This window comes from Furipterus horrens, unplaced genomic scaffold, assembly GCF_987537825.1.
Source record: "Furipterus horrens unplaced genomic scaffold, mFurHor1.1.pri manual_scaffold_16, whole genome shotgun sequence".
NCBI classification, from domain to species: domain Eukaryota; kingdom Metazoa; phylum Chordata; class Mammalia; order Chiroptera; family Furipteridae; genus Furipterus; species Furipterus horrens.
In genome coordinates this window covers 11,166,093-11,181,571 of record NW_028327186.1, presented here as the reverse complement: position 1 = coordinate 11,181,571, position 15,479 = coordinate 11,166,093, and the positions used below count along the sequence as shown (strand labels likewise).

The 15,479-nt window shown below is 55.1% G+C and overlaps 1 protein-coding gene across 1 annotated transcript in view; it reads left to right on the top strand.

The window, feature by feature from the left end:
* Positions 1–2,004: 2,004 nt before the first annotated feature.
* Positions 2,005–15,479, top strand: part of ZNF592 (zinc finger protein 592) — a 35,534-nt gene continuing 22,059 nt past the window's right edge. Inside the window, exons 1-2 of the mRNA XM_090263703.1 lie at positions 2,005–2,310; positions 13,263–13,371. The gene's annotated coding sequence lies outside the window, so the exon portion shown is untranslated. The remainder of the gene's footprint in view (positions 2,311–13,262; positions 13,372–15,479) is intronic.

The following is a 15,479-nucleotide window of genomic DNA, read 5'->3' as shown; positions in this document are numbered from 1 at the left end:
CCCTGGCCAGGGCGCAGGCGGGAACAACTGGCGAGTGCATCAACAAGGGGAACAGCAAGCTGATGTTCCTCTCTCTCTAAAGTCAGTAAATAATCAGAATAAAAAAGAAATACCTTTCGTAAAGACACTTTAATAATATATTTAAAAATACCATTTTTCCTGACTTTTAAGAAGACATTAATGTCCTATAAAACTAAGAAAATACAGAAGCCACAGAAGGGAAAAAAAATTCCCATTTTTAGGATACACAGATGTGTATTTATATATGACAAGCTGGTGTTACATCATCTTAATGTTTCTTCAACATGACTTGTAATGGCTACCAATAAGCTATAATTTATCCGACAATCATAACACGGGGCATTTTGCTTGTTTTCCCATAGGGTGCCATATTTGGGGGAGTACGTATGGGGTAGTAGCAAGACTATAGTGACAAATTTCCTAAAAGAGCACGATTGAGTATATTTTTGGAAACAGGACCAATTACACTTGTTTGAAAGGACAGTGACCCCAGCAGGCCTATGGATGACTTGGGGGTGGGCGTGGGGGTCACCCAGGCAGCGGATCCATGGAAACATGCAGAGCTCAGGAAATACGTCTGTGTTTACGCACCCTTTACATCTCCGAGGAGGAGGGTGCCTCTTCCCACCCCTATCCCTGGCACCATTAATTATCCTCTCTCTTATCTCTTATCCTCCCCTCTCAGCTCCTTGAGAGCACCTCCTCGAACTGAAACAAAACACCTGTCCCTTTTACTGTCACTACCCCTGGAGCCACGAGCCTTTTTTCCCTCCCGCTCCCAAACTTCTGGAATCATCACAGTTACAGCCTTCCCGGCTTCTGCTGCGCGCACGCCTTACCCAAGTGCTCGACTCGGCTCAGGGGCGGAAACGCAGCAGCCAACGCGCTCCTCTTCCCCGCTTAGCGGGGGGTGCTCGTTGCCACACTCCAGGGCCTCGCCCAGCGCTCCCGCACCCCAACTTGGCTGCTGCCGAGGTGCCGCGCGTCCCCAGGTGCGCCGGGTTCTTGGCACGCCCTGCCCGTCACCCCGCCGGCCTCGGGGCCGCCGGTCACCTCGCGCAGTCATCGCTTTCCTCAGACTCAGGCCTCCAGGCGCGCGCCCGGGAGGCCCCCTCTGCCAGTCCGTTCGCGGCCCGTCCCACGGCTACCGCGGCAGCGGCCCGGCAGGGTCCCCGCTTCCTGTCACCGCCGCCGGCCGCTGGGCCCAGCACGTCCGCGCTCCACAGGCGCGCGCTGGGGCGAGACCGCCGCGCAGCAGCTCCCGGCCCCCTAGCGGGCGATCTCGGCGGCGAAATCCCAGGCCCCTGAGGCCTGCCCGGCTAGCTCGTCACTGGACCGGCGGCCCAGGTCGCGGGGCGCCGGGCCGTGCGGGGTGCTCGCGGGCCGGAGGGTCGGGGCCCTGGGCCGGGGTCCCGGGGTCCAGCCCCGCTCGCCGCCGTGGGGCCTGCGCCGAGCACCCCGACTCGGTCGGGCGGCGGGAGGCGGAGGCCGGGCCGGGGCAGCCCCTCAGCCGCACCGCCCTGGGCCGGTGCCCAGGTCCGAGTCGCCTTCCGCCCGCCCGCCCCGCCCGCGGCCCCAGCCGGCTCCCGCCCCCGCTCCGCCCCCGGAGCCGCAGCCCCGCCCGCCACCGCCGTCGCCATGTTGTGGCTCCCGCAGCCGGCGCCGGGGACGCGCGCGGCCGAGCCCGGGGCCTGCCGCTGCCGCCGTCGCCAGGTAAGCGCCCCCCGCGGGCCGGGCCGGGCGGGGCCGGGGCCGGGGCCGCCGCCGAGGCCGCCCGAGCGCGGGCCGGGGCTGAGCCGGGGCCGCGGCGAGCGCACGCCCGCGCCGCGGCCCGGCCCTGCAGCCAGGCGGACCCTGCCCGCCGCCCCAGGCGGAGCCGCTTTCCCGACCGCCGCCTGGCGGGCCCGGCCGCCTCCCACCCCGCCCCCGCGCCCCGCCGCCGCCCCGCCGCGCACGCTGCAGTCCGCCCCGCGCGGGACTCGGGCCGCCTCGGCGACAGCCCGCGGCCCCCGCCCGGGCACCGATAACGGGGCACTTTCCCCGCTGGGACGCCCTGTCACCCGCCGTCCCCGCCGCCCGCGGAGCTGGCGCCGTCAGGAGGCAGACACTTCGCCGAGCGGCCGTTTCGGGCGCCCCGCGGTCCCTCCCCCACCTCCGCCCAAGTTCTGACCCGGGGAGGACTCCTCGGGAGCGGACAGGTACTCCTGCCCCCGGGCCGGGGGTCCCCCCGGGGTGCCCAGGCCTGCTGGAGATGGTCTCTCTGCAGAGGCTCTTCCTGCCAACCTGGGGGTAAGGCTCAATGTGACCCGAGGGAGCACCGGGGAGCGTCTGCCGGACAGATGGCCGCCTGGCCGGGGATCAGCGCGTGGGCGGGGGAGGGGTCCGCGCGACCTTAGGTACGCCTGCTTCCGAGAACCCGGGGCGCGTGGGAGCTGCCCAGGAATTTTTTACCTTTTTTTTTTTTCTTGTTTTTTGAGTAGGCCAGAGGTGGCATGAAAAGTCCTGGATGGGAATAAACCCACAGGCCCGTGCGGGGGAGCCTGTGTGGCTCCCCGGACTTACCTAGACTAGGACGGGGCGGCAGGAGAAGGGGACTCCGGGCAAGATGGTGCTCGGCCGGGCAGCTCCGCGCTCGCGCGGGCCGTGCGGAGCATCTGCTGCTGGGGACGGCGGGGCCGAGCACCGGATGTGGACGGACAGATGCCTGCCCCGGGGGGCGCTCGGCGGGATCTCAGGGGTCCGCTTCCTCCAACTCTCAGGTCCATTACCCAGTGAAAGGGAAGAGGAAGTCTGGTGCGTGAACACATTTCCACCATTTTCCTGTTTTTTTTTTCCTTGGTGGGTCGTGGCTTTGATTCATTCAGCACATTTTTACTGAGCACTTACTATGTGCCGGGCACTGGCCTTGGTGTTGGGAAAACCGTGGCAACCCCGCTCCAAGCCCAGGGGCAAGGCCCAGGAATAAATAAATATGCTTGAAAGTCCGTCCAACAACAAGTGTTTATTAATCAGTGTGTGCCAGGCATTGTAGTGCCGTGAAGAAAGCAAGCCGGCAGAAACAGCTACCCCGGTGGCGCTTTCGTTTTCGTGGGGGGGGAAAGACAATGCAATACAATCCATAATAAAAGGTGTAATCTGTCAGAAAGGGCTACGGGCTAAGGAGAAAAATAGGGAAGGAGGTTGTGAGATACTTGGTGGGGGTTTAATTTGCATTCGAATGCGGGGTGGCGGCGGGGGGGGGAGGCCTCTTAAGAAGGTATCTTTTGCAGAAAACTTGGAAGGAAGGGGGAAACTAATGATTTCACTTTGTGCCAGGAAAGCAAGGTGAAGGGAGGGGTGGGAAAGCGCATTAGGCCTTGGTTCGTGTTGGAGGCTCTGTCTGGGAAGGAAGTGATGGTGAGGCTGAGCCCCAGAGGAGGGTTAAGAGTTAACCATGTGTAGAGCAGCCCCGAGCTTGGCAAGTTGGAGGAAGTGAAAGAGGCCTGTGTGGCTCTCGGGGGGAAAGGGAGAGGGGAGTTAAGTCTCTGAAGAGGTGGGTCAGACCCCAGGGCGCCTTAGGGACAGGCCTGAGTTCGCCTCGTGTCCCCGGTGTTATTAGGAACCTCTGGAGGCTTTTAAGTCTGTGGCATGATGACATTTACATTTTAAAAGGTCCCTGGCTTCTGTAAGGGGAATGCACTATGAGATAAGCAGGTAAGGGAAGGCCTGTGGTGTTGAGTGGCCTAACTCCTTGCCGGGCTTGGCAGAGTGTCAGGCAGTTTGGGGGAGATCCGTGTCCTCCTTGAGTCTGTTCTGCACAGCTTTTAGGGAAGGGAAAGATGAATTAGCATTTATGGGGCTCCTGCTAGGTGGGGAGATCAACTTTAGAGACTGTGGCCTACATTATCATATTTAATCTAATCCTCTCTGCACCCTGAGAGAAAGGGGTTGTCCTACCCCTTGACAGATACAAACCCAGGGCGGACAGAAAACAAGCCCTGAGGGGTTAGACAACTTATCTAAAGCCACCTTTGTAACCCAATCTGCATTCAGACCCAGGTATGCCTGATTTCCAGAGCCCAGCGGCTTTGGGGCTGGACTGCAGAGCCTACTCGGGTTTGCATCTGGCTTCCTCAGCCTTGCTAACCGAATGGTCTGGAGTTATTTTACTCTCTCTGGGCCTCAGTTTCCTGTTTGGGAAAGCTTCAAGCTTTCCCCAGATTACCTAAAGACAAAAAGGACCCATCTCATAAATTTGTCATGCGGATCACATTAACGGAACCATGTAAACATTGTACCACTTAGCTCAAATATTAATTGCTGCTATTATTTTTAAAAAATTTAAACACCCATGCTGCCTCTCAGCATATTGTGGTCATTTTGGATGAGATTAAATATGTAGATAATTAAATTCTTGAGTTTTGTGAGACTCTTGTTCCCTCCTTTTTCCTCTAAATAACTTAATGCCGTGTTCCATGTGATCAATCATTCAACATTGATCTCCCATTTCATTCCTGATACTGTGCTAGGACTTATGGACACAACGTGACTTCCTTCCCTGAGGAAGCTCAGGGTATCCAGGGGAGGTCAGATATTTAAAAGGATGAGCCGCAATGGACTTAAGAAGTTCTCTAATGCATCTGTAGTTAAGAGACCTGTTGGGAGAAGTAATCAGTTAAGGTCTGGGGAAGTTGGGAAGGCTTCAGGGAGGAGGTGACTTTTGAACTGGGCTTTGGAGGATGAATAGGAATTTTATGGGCAAGATTGGGCAAGGACATTCTAGGTAGAGAGATCCATGTGTGAAAAAATGGAGTCATGAAAGGCTTGCTTTGTCTGGTGATGAGGCTGGAAAGCTGAGTTGGAGCTGTGAAAAGCAGGTCAAGAAGTTTAGATTTTTTCTGTAAACCATGGGGAGCTATCAAGGGAGCAGTAGATACATCCAGTCCTTAAAATGGCGGGCGTTGCAGCTGAAGAGTAGAGACAGATGTCCTGGAGGTGGGTTTATGTTGGTGGGATCGCTGTGCTTCAGGGCCTAGTTCTCCGTCCTGTAGACCTGAAACTCAGATTTTTATGGGGCCTTCAGAACTGATTGGGTCCCGGGAGATGGACTTGGGAATCAAACTTGGAAGAGACTGATACATAAACTGAGGGTGTTAACTGGCCCTCAGAAACGAAACTGCAGAATGACAGATGTTTCTGTCCCCTGGCCATTGCCTCCCCACCCCTACCCCACTTCAGGCCGGGGCTGCGACATGCTAACAGACTCTTGCTCCTCAATTCCTGTTTGTTTTTCTCAGGCTCCATGAAAACTAACCCTTTCCGTTAACATAATTTCCCCCCCCCTCAAGCTCTGTCTACTGTAGTCAGCAATGATTATTAATTGATAGAATGAATGTTTCTGTATTGGTTGGGTGGGATCCTGTGTTTGCGAAACCTAAGGAAAAGGAGGAATAACTTGTTTTTTCTTTTTTTTAGAAATCAACTATTGAAAAAAGGGGTTCCCTTGAATTGGGTTCCTGGAGTAGGTTTGCAGATTCTTTCTTTTTTACTTACTTAGTTACTTATTTATTTTCAATGGACTTTATTGGGATGATGTGGGTTAATATATGTAGGTTTCAGGTGTATAATTCTGTAAGACGTCATTTCTATATTGTATCGTGGGTGCACCACCCCAAGTAAGGTTTGCAGATTCTACGTGGCATGGGTAATTTTGTGGCCGGGGGCAGGGGTCGTGGACAGACGCATTGGAAGTTGTTCTGGAAGCAGAGGTCTGTGAACTTGTGGAAGGGGTGGGGGGGATTCTGACTGTACTTGAAGAGGAGACTGATTTAGAATCTTCATCTTCCATACACACCGGAGACAGAAAAGAAAGGAATTCCTGCCCTGTATTCATCCTGGCAGCGGTGAGCCTTCCCTTTTGGTTGCAACCTTCATGAGGCCTTAAACTCTTCTTGCTTCTGCAACACCGGGAAGGGTGGTGGCCCTGCTCAAGTTCTGAATCTGTATTTTTCTATAGTGAAAAATGAAATCTGGCCGTGGCTGGTGTGGCTCAGTGGATGGAGCGCCGGCCTGTGAACCAAAGGGTCACCCGTTCGATTCCCAGTCGGGGCACAGGCCTGGGTTGCAGGCCAGGTCCCCGGTTGGGGGCGCAGGAGAGGCAACCACACAGTGACGTTTCTCTCCTTCTTTCTTCCTCTCTTCCTCTCTCTCTAAAAATAAGTAAAATATTAAAAAAAAAAAAAATCCAAATAGACCCATCTCAATGGTGGATTAATTACTTTTCTTTTAAAACTCTAAAATTAGCTACCCAAGAATATTCATGTAGAACACTTAGAAACTGCAGGTAGGTATACAAAGGAAATAAAACTTGACTTGGAGCTCCTGTTAACATTTGCATATTTAGTGTTTGTATTAGACCTTTATCTGGAGCTCTATCTTTATGTGTAGGTTTGTTTTTAATTCTTTCTTCTCCTGCAAGAATAGGAGCGTCCTGTGTAGGGGAGAGTTCTGTGAGTGGAGCAATGGCGTGCACCCCAAATCTCTGGGTTCCCATTGGCGGGCATCTGGGCTGGCGCTCTTCCTTCCACTCTCCAGGAGTGTAGGGTGTAATACCCATTAGCTAATGACTTTTGAGAAATGTTTCCAAGGGGCCATCAGCGTGTTGCCTCAGCCGACCGTTCACTTTTATTTCACAGTGGGAAGTGTGTGTGCTGAAATGACATCGCCGATTCTTTTTATGACTCAAAGAAAAGTTAATGAACACCTTTCCGGTTTGGTCTCGCCTCGGAGTCATTCCTGAAACCTGTTAGTGCTGTGGGCTGACCTTGTTCACTGTTGAGTTTCAGTAAATCCTTTTCCTTCTCCGTTTCGGATTCTGGAAGTGTTGTGTCAAGGGATAACGGCGGTCCCCTTCCTCTCATGAACACTCTCCAGGAGTTGAAAAAGGATGATGAAGTCTGTATGCGTGACAGAGGAGCTCCAGGCCTCCGATGGGAGCATGTCACAATGATCGGAGCCCCTGAAAATCTTCTGAGTAGTCCAGAGGTGGCACGAAGGGTCTTTTGGAAAAATAAAGCTGCAGACCTCCCCCGAGGTTTAACTCAGAATAGCTCACTTCATTGCAGAACGGAGTTTACTGTCAGATTTCTTACCGCTGAGTCGTGGGATTGGGGTGGTGTTTACTTTTTCAATTATGTTTTTTCCTACCATAGGAATTTTCTGTAGGCTTATATATCATCTTTTTTTTTAATTTTTGATTTTATTGTTTTTCTATTACAATTCACTCACTTGCCCCCATTGCTCCCCCTCCCCCCCTTTTTGCTTTGCAGGCAGGCTCTCCGTCCACGGAGCCACCCAGGTCTGGCCTTGCTCCCCCTCCTCATATATCATCTTTATGAAAGCAAACCAATAACGGGTAAATCTGTTTTCGTTTGAGAGCCAAACATTGAATGCCCTAAAGCCCAGAGCTGTGTCCCCATAGAAGATGTTGCAGCTGGCTACCCCCACTTGGTCACATCTCCAAGAAGACGCCTTTGTTAGACGTGCGGTAGACACAGCTCTTCCGGGCAGGAACACTAGGCTAGGACTTCTGGCCGCGGTAGTCCCTGAATTCAGAAAGCGGGGCTGCGCCCGTCTGGGAGGCCCTGATGAGTAGAGTCTGACTTGGCTTCTTTGTCTTCTTCTTCTTCTTCTTCTTTTCATTCAGCAGTTGAGCAGTTAAATTCATCATCTGAGTGGCTTGGCTTCCAGCTTCCTTTGTTGGGTGTTTTCTGTAAGAGTGCTTTTAAAGAAAGCACTCTCTGGGCGTGGTCCTGGGCTTTCTCCCGTGGACCACAGGGCTTAGTCTGCACAGGGGCAGGGATGATGCTCAAGGCCCTGGCGTCAAAACTGGGGGACCCCCGGCCTCTGAAGAGATGGGTCCTTGTGTGGAAGCCTCACGGGCATTCCTGGGGTTTCTCCCCTTCGGGGGCTCAGCGGTTCTTCGGGGGGAGGCAGGACGCTGTTCCTGCTGTATACCCGGCCAGCCTTTGGGCAGGGGAACACGTTGCCCATGCTGCGTTTGGCCAGCTGGAGCTGACCGTGGACCGGCGGGGAGGCCCTGGCTCCGCAGTGACGGCCCTGGTTTGCTGCCGTTGACAGCATTCTGCTTCTTTCTGCCAAGTCAGTTCCCGAGGCCGAGGCTGTTCCCTCCGTCCGCTGGCCGAGGAGCAGCGGGAGACCGGGGCGGGAGGGGGCGTGAAGGTGGGTGTCCACGGGCTGCAGACACATCTGACTGAGGCCGGGCTTGGTCATGGTCAGGGAGAAGGGAGCCCAGGGGTGGGCAGCAAGCAGCTTTTTGGAGTCTCCTGGGGAGTGGCTCCGCCGAGGCTCTGGTCCATGTGGGCAGGGGCTGCTCTCTGCCTTCGCCTTGTCGGACAGACTCCCCAGGCCCGCCCTGCACTGGCAGGGGCTGTGACAACGGCCTTCCGTCTGATCCTTCAGCGAGGCTGTGCGTCTTCAGGCACTCACGGATATCTGATGTGTGATTAATACCACCGTTGTTTTTAATGAGAAGGTTTACTTCTGTGTAAGATTCTGTGGCGCCTTTTGCAACCGGGTCAATAATCCGCAGTTGCCCGTAAACGGTCCACCCTGGGCCCTCGCCTCCCACAGGTGACCGTGGGACATAAAAGAATCATGTGGGATGAACTTCGCCCTCCAGGGACCCCCCCACCGACAGCAATTAGGGCACCCTTAGCTTCTAGTCCAGAAGTGTCTAACGGGGGCTTTTCTTTCTGAGGCCCGTGGTTACTTGCACACAGGCCCCCCGAGATGGCTGGGGTTGCCTCTGGGGAACATCCTCTGCTACTCAGAGTGGACTGAGTGGCCATTTGGGAGGAGGGGGTGGCGGCAGGGCCGTAACCTCATCTTCCCTGTCTCCCTTTGGCTCCGCCCCACCGAGCACCTGCGCCTTTTAGGAAAAGGTAGCCGCCTGTCCACAGAATAGGAGGCCCAGGGCCCATCCCGCCACCGTTGTGGCTCCTGCATTTCCACTTAGAGTCCCGTTTTAAAATACTTGCGCCCCTTGGGAGGGGTCAGACTCACAACAGTCCATCACCAAACAGTAGCTTTAATGACCAGGAACTAAGGCAACAAACCCAGGCAGGCACTTGGGGGCAAGAGTGCCAAAGGGGCATACTCCTGCTGGGCAGGTGAGAAGGGAGGGCAGCGGGAGAAACCCCCGTGCATGGCAGCTGTGGAACCCCCCACATTGCGGGCTTTCGTGGTCCTGCTGGCGGGGCAGGGGGCACAGCAGTGGTACTGGGGGCTTGGAGGCAGAGGGGGAACTTGCGGAGTCTTACAGGCTTTGGGGAGGTGGTTTTTATGTGCTCAGTTTAGAAATGTTGGGAACATTCAAGAAGAAAATAAATCCCTCATAATTTTATACCTAATGATAGAGAGCAAAAGGGGCAGGGTCTAGGCCTAATGTACGGAGGTTCACGCAAGCCTGTCCGTGGGGTTGGGGTTCATGGGGTAGGCTGCCGGAAACTCCTTTAGGTTTGTAAACAGAGTGGTGATGAGATCCAAGTGGTGTTTGGGGAAGGGTGGTCTTCGGGTGACTGTGGGGAGACTGGACAGAGGTAACAAGGACAGGAACGGAGGCATCAGTGAGAGGGGGTCGGGGCCGGGGGCTCCCCACTCCGGGGAGCGTCAAGCACTGTCTGTGGCTTCAGGTGGGGTGCAAGTAGGCGGGAGGGCAGGGGTCTCCCCACTGGGCCTGTTTCTCAGGCTGGGACCCGGGCTGGGAGCCTGTCCTTTCTGGTCCGAAAGTAGCTGCGAGCGCCCTCAGACCGTCCTTCTGAACCGATAATCATACAGGCGCCATCTGACACCCACACGTTCGGTCCCCTTCTTTCAGCCTCTTCGTCCGTCACCCGAGTTTTATCGGTTTCTCAAAACAAATTGTCTTTGACGCGCACGGACCCATTTGGGTTGGATTAATTGACTGGAAATACTTATTTCTAAGTGGTTTCTGTTTCATTAGGCTTCTAGCCTGTTTTTAAAAAGGCTTTTGCCAAGACGAGATTAGTGGAGAAGTGATTTTGGCACTTAGGATCTTTCGGTACAAGTTACGTTTTGAGATCGGTGTTTCTGATGTGGATGTGTGCATTTCTTTTTTTTTTTTTTTAATCCTCACCTGAGGACATAGTCATTGATCTTGAGAGAGAGAGAGAGAGGAAGAGAGAGAGAGAGGAACAGCAATTGGTTGCCTCCCGCACACACCCCGACCGGGGATCAAACCCGCAACCTTTCGGCATACGGGACAATGCTGCAGCCAACCGAGCCACCTGGCCAGGGCTAATGTATTCATTTCTAGAATAAATATTTGAGTCCCTGCTATGTGCTCGACACTGTTCGAGTAATTGGGACTATAACAGGGAACAGAATAAAGACAAGTCTTACCTTCATGGAGCTCCTAGTCTGGCGTGTGCAGGCTTACAGACAGTAAGTAAACTATAAAGTGTGACAGATGGCGGAAGTATTTTGGAGAAGAACAAAGATGGAGGACAGCGAGGCTGGGCGCTGGGGGGCAGTCAGAGAATTCTCACTGATGTGAAGACGCTGGAGTGGGAATCTGAGGGAGGAGCCATCACAGTGGAGGGAAAAGCAAGAGTGGAAATCCTTGAGGCCCGAGAATGCGGAGGAGTGCATGGCGCAGTAAGGAAGTCAGTGTGGCTGGGGCCGGGAGTGAGGCTGGGAGGGGAGGCCGGGTGATCCCACCGGGCCTGTGAGTCCTGGCGGGGCCCTGAGCGTGATGGAGTGGGGGGTGTGTAAGGCAGTGCAGAGCACAGCGGGCTCCGCCTCGTGGGGGAGGGCTGCTGTGGCTGCTGGGGCCGCTGTCAGCCGGGAATGGGCATCAGAGTCAGAATCCTCGGAGGGCCCTTCCCAGGCTGGCCACGGGGCCACCCAGGACTGCAGGTCAGCCGGGGCACACGCGTGACCTCTGGGACTTCCCCGATGCTCTTGTCCTCTGAGCACTGGCTGGCTGTCACAGCTTCCGATTCCTGGGGCACTCCCCTCCCGAGTCCGCCTCCGGAGGGGCCCACGAGCCTGCTTCAGGAAGCTTTTGGGGTGATTTTTGCGGCCAGTTATTGTCAGTATTAGACACCTGTTGGATTTTTTTGAGTGCCTGACCCCCACCTGTAAAGATTCTGATGCGATCGGTCTGAGGTAGGGTTAGGTGTTAGTATTGCCCCCAGAGGTGCATCCAGGGCTGGACTCACTGGTCTGAGGGTTGCGTTGCCTGGTGTTTGATGGAGAGATTGGAATGGGTGGCTGGGAGCGGGCGACCTCAGCCCCTCTTTGGAGGCTGGGCAGGGCCCGTCCCCTTGCCAGGAACAGCAGGAGCCTTTCGCAGGACCAAACGCTCTTTTCAGTCACGTGCTTTATGTCATTCACTCCCTTCACCTCTCAGTACCTCCACCTCCTTGCTACAGTCAGTGACTTAAATTTAATGGTTTTCTAGGGTCTCTCTGGCTCTGACAGTTCTTACTCTTAGACCATTAATCTAGAACAACTTCTTCAGACAGCCTGAGGTGTGCCGGAATTATGGCCAAGGCCGTGGTGACTGTCTCAGCGCCACATCGCAGGAAAACGCGGGCCTCCTGCGGCTGCGACTTGGGAAGACGGGCATCGGGAAGCCTGGCATGGGAGCTCTGACCGCCTGGTCGGGAGTCCTGCGTGGAAGGGTCGCTCAGTTCTTGGAGGCGTGCAGAAGCCTGAGTGCTGGCCTCCGCTCCGCCACATGCTGGCGACTTCCCTGTGGAGAGGGACAGTGTTTTGTAAACTGTAAAGCTCCTGAGAGTCAGAGCGCGTGTGTGGTAGGGCGACCTGGGAGAAGCAGCCGGCCGGGGTCCGCGGAGCCCGGGGCTCGCTCACGTGTGCCAGCTCCCGTCTGCAGCCAGACTGTTTCTGGTGCCAGAGACGGTCCGAGTAACCGGCAGAAACCAGTGGCCGCAGAAGCCAAGGTTAACCCGAGCAAGTCCCCAGGCCTGCCCCCCGGAGAGGCTCAGCACCTGCTCCCTCAGGACAGCAGACCCGAGACCCCCTGCCGCGGCCCTGTCCCTGACTTTGGTCCTCATTTGGACGGCATGGTGTCTGCGTGTTAGTTTGTATTTTGAAATGTGAAGGTCAAAGTAAGAAAGGGAAACACTTCAGGAGAACAAAGTTATTTTTTTTTTCTATATTCCTTCTATAGAGTTGGGATCATGACTTTTCATCCCTTCCCCTCTGGATTTTTCCATTAATATTGTCTGTACTTCTATTTAGAATCCAAACTCAATGCTGGTCTATCAAAGTTATGACAGAAGTGAAATTTTAAGCAAGGCGTGTGGGGTGAGAGGGAAGTCAGCAGAGTTAGAAACGGGCCCATGTACCCGACAGACTGTTAGCCAGGTTCCCTGCGCTGGCCGATTAAATTGGAGTCTCGGGGCTTGTGCCTGAGCTTCGGCAGTCTCCAAAGTGCCCGAGGGGGTCCTGATGTTGGGCTGCAGCGGAGGACCACCTCATTTTAAACAGGGGCTCTGCTCAGCGCTGTCCCTGCCCGGCCTCACCGCCCCCCCCCCACCCCGTGAGTTCCCCCCACTCACCTGCCCCTTGGGCCGTGCCCTTGGTCCCGTGCCTGCTCCTTGCCCTGTGCGTCCTCCACTCCAGCTCCCTCTGAGCACCGGAGGGTGAGCGGTGTGCAGGGGTCTTCGGCCCTCGTCCACCTGTCCCTGTCCCCTGCGCGTGCTTCCTTCCAGTCAGCCTGCTGTTTAGGGACCCCGCAGTCTGCTGGGACGCGCTGGAAAACTGGGAGATAAAGCTTGCTGGCCGCTGAGGGTGGTGGCGTAATAATTAACAAATACAGGTTTGCTGTGTTTAAGGCTTTACAAATGTTAACTCGTTTAGTCTCTGTAACACCTACTTACATGTTGGGGCAGAGGCACGGACGGGAAGAAACCTGCCCGAGGTCACATGGCTGGAAAGCGGTAGAACTGGGATTTGAACCTAGGTGGCATCTGCACTGTGAACCCCACCACACTGACGGGGAAGGTGGGGGCTGGGGGCCGGGGCAAGGGTGGTCTGTGACTGTATTTGGGGCCTGTGTTGAATTTATGTGCGAGATTTTTGTCAGGGTTTGACTTACATTCTTATCATCATCATCATCATCCTCTTAACCTACTTTAACATTTCCCTCCAAGCCTATTAAAAAACATTTTATTTATTTCTTCTTTCCTTAGGTGGTGTTGGGGCACTAGACCATGCGCCTGGGTAGCAGCGACGCCTCTCTCCGCGGCTCTGTGCCCCCAGCCACGCCGCCCACATCCTCGTTTTGACGTCCAGGCTGAGGTATGATGTCCAGGCTGAGCCGGGCCGAGAGTCTGGACACAAGTGACTGTTTGTTGTGGTTGCTTTTCCTGGGTGGCTATTATTTTAAATTACGGTAAAGTATCCACAGCAGCACGGACCATTTTCACCCTTTTGAGTGCTGTTCAGTGGGATTCAGTACGTTCACAGTACCCCCCACCTCCAGAACCTTTTCGTCTTCCCCAGTGGAAACCCTGTGCCCACGAAACACTGACTCCCCCTTCTGCTCGCTCCCCCAGCCCCTGGCCGCTGTGAGTCTGCCTCCTGTCTGTGAACCTGACCCTCTAGGTGCCTTCTATGAGGGAGTCACACAGGGTTCGTCCTTTTGTGGCTTAGTCCCCTGAGCAGAGCGTCCTCCCGGCTCACCCCTGTTTAGCACGTGGCAGATCTTGGTGCCTTTTGAAGGCTGAATAGCATCCCATTGTCTGTTTACAGCACATTGTATTTACCCACTCATTAGCCCCTGGGGCCCTCTGGCTGGACTCCACCTTCTGGCTGTTGTGAATAATGTTGCTCTGAATATGCTAGACAGGTGCCTCTGAGACCCTGCGTTCAGGTCTTTGGGGGTCTGTACGCCGAGGTCGAATTGCTGGATCGTGCAGTGATCTTGTGTTTGGTTTTTCTTGAGGACCCCCTATGTAGGTTTTCATAGCGTCTGCCCCAGGTAGCGTTCCCCAAGGAAAGAACAGGGATTCTAATTTCTCCACATCCTCACTGGCACTAGTTAGTTTCTGGGTTTTTCCCCCCTTTTGGGGATAATAATAGTCATCCTCCTGGGTGTAACCTTGGTGCGAGTTGTGCTTAAATGCACGAAAGAAGAGAAAATAATACGATAACCCTCCATGTGCTCCTCACCCAGATCAGCAGTTATCAGTCCGTGGCCAGTCCTGCTACACTTCTGCACTCCCTCCCTGCCCTCTTCCCCTTGCCCTGCGTTATTTTGAGGCAAATCCCAGACACCACATTATTTTATCTCAACATTTCATCACGTGTCTTCAAAGCAGAAGGGCTTTTTCACATTTCATTGTGTCTGGTGGCAGAAGGGCACCCAGGGATGTTCCCTCGGACACTTTGCTCCCTCTCATTGCCTTGGGTCACTAGAGGCAGATACAGGAGACGCGGCTGTGGGCCCCCATCGCCCTTCGGGGTTGCTGGTGAAAGGTTGCCCTGGCTGGGCCCGGCTCTCCTGCAGAGGCACCCGAAGGCTAATAGCATGTTCCTTGCATCCCCACAAACCTTCGAGCTTGGAGTCTTTGGGAGCATAGTTTGCCTGTGCCGGGCGAGACGGGAGGCACGCTGGGAGCCTCCGGACACACAGGTGCCGGACTCGGGAAGAAGCCGTCCCGTGGAGCAGCCGCTTGCTCTTTTCCGGGGCCTTTGGTCAGGAAGTGGCGGCTTGGAGCCCAGCAGGGAGTTTCCACCACCAGGAGGTGACACTTTTACCAAGTTCAAGGGGAGGGACTCCTCAAGAATGGCGTGGGGACAAGAGGTGTCCTCTGCCCCGTTCTGTCTCAGCCTTTGGGTCTCGTCCCCGCTACCAAAGCCCGGTGGCCGGTCAGTGCCGAGACCTGTGTGCCAGCCACGGAAGGCGGAGGGGGCAGCTTGCAGAGCGTCCATCTGTGTCTCAGTTCTCAGCTCTGGTTAAACTGGGGCCTCTTCCCGGTTCCCACTCCCAGCACCTCAGCCTCTCAGTCAGCTGGACAGTCCTGCGTGGCCCCAGCTCCCTCCAGACCTAGCCCCTTTTCTTCCTTTTTATCTTTTAAAAAATACATAATAGCTCTATTGAGCTATAACTCCTGGGGCACACAACGCACTCAGTTGAAGTGCCCAATTCAGGGGTCTTCGGGGTGTTCACAGAGCTGTCCCCCTGGGCCCTCGCCTGCCCGGGGCTCAGAGAAGGCTGGCCTTCTCTCCGCTGGCACCACCCTGTTCCGTCCTCGAGACAGATGGCCTTGTTGTGGGGACACTGGCCAGTGGGCACCTTCCGCCAACAGAACATGGAACTCAGTTGCCCTGCAGGAGCCCAGGAATCACAGACATTAAAAGCTAAACACAGCCAGCAGTGCAGATTTGCCAGCTGCGTGACTGGT